The sequence below is a fragment of the Frankliniella occidentalis genome, unplaced genomic scaffold (assembly GCF_000697945.3).
Source record: "Frankliniella occidentalis isolate FOCC.00 unplaced genomic scaffold, Focc_3.1 Scaffold77, whole genome shotgun sequence".
NCBI lineage: Eukaryota > Metazoa > Arthropoda > Insecta > Thysanoptera > Thripidae > Frankliniella > Frankliniella occidentalis.
The window spans coordinates 976,286-977,322 of NW_026267207.1; positions in this window are offsets into that span (position 1 = coordinate 976,286).

Below are 1,037 nucleotides of genomic sequence, written 5' to 3' on the forward strand. Positions count from 1 at the left end.
AGATAGTCATGTCTCACATTGTTAAATGCCCCGGCTATGTCGACGGACACCATGCAGGCCCCGACCTTGCTGCCTCGCTGGCGGTTTGCCTCGTCTACCACGGATATGAGGTCCCTGATGTCGGCGAGCGCCCCGTGCATGGTGCGGTCGCTGCCGGATTGCACCTGCATGGGGTGCAGCATTTTCTTCTGCAGCTTCTCCATCCGGCGCGTCATTACCCGGCTGTAGATCTTACCGTCCACGTCCAGCAGTGTGACGGGCCTCAGGTCGCCGATCTTGCTGGGCTTGGTGACCTTGGGTATCAGGACCATGACTCCTTGCTTGTGGCTTGGCGCGACGCTCCGTCGCCCCAACATCTCGTTGAACACCTCCCGGAGGTCCTCGCCGATGACGTCCCACGCCTCGAGGTATAGCTCCGCCGTCAGCCCGTCCTCCCCCGGGCTCTTGTTCCTGGGGCAGAGCCTGACGGCCTGCAACAGCTCCTCGGCGGTGATGGAGGCGAGTAGAGCCTCGTTGTCTGCCTCCGTGATGCAGGCCTCGACCTCGTCCAGGAGAGGTGTCTCCTGCTGCCCGTTGTCGGTCGGCGGCTGGAACAGCTTTTGGAAGTGGCCATGTACGTACTCACTGATTTCTTCTTGTTCCGTGAGCCTCTGCCCCGCGGTCCCGTCGAGGCTGCTGATGGAGTTGGCCTTCTTGCGGCGCACGGCCGCGGCTACATGGTGCACAGAAGTCAGCTCGTCCTGGACGTCGACGCACTTGGCTCTCGCTGCCGCCCCCGCCAGGCGCCGCTTCATGATGGCGAGCGTCTTCTCCTTGATGCTGGCGATCCTTGGCACCACGGCCGGGTTGCTGCTCCGCTCCGCACTCAGCTCGTCCAGGCAGGCCGAGTAGAACCTCAGAAGAGTTTCCTCGTCGCGTCGCGTCTCCCTGCTCAGCGCTGCACAAAAGGCTCTTATTTTCCTTTTCCCTTCCTCCCACCAGGACACTATATCTCCATACCTTTCCTTTTCTTGACGCCAGCTGTCCCACATCCTTTC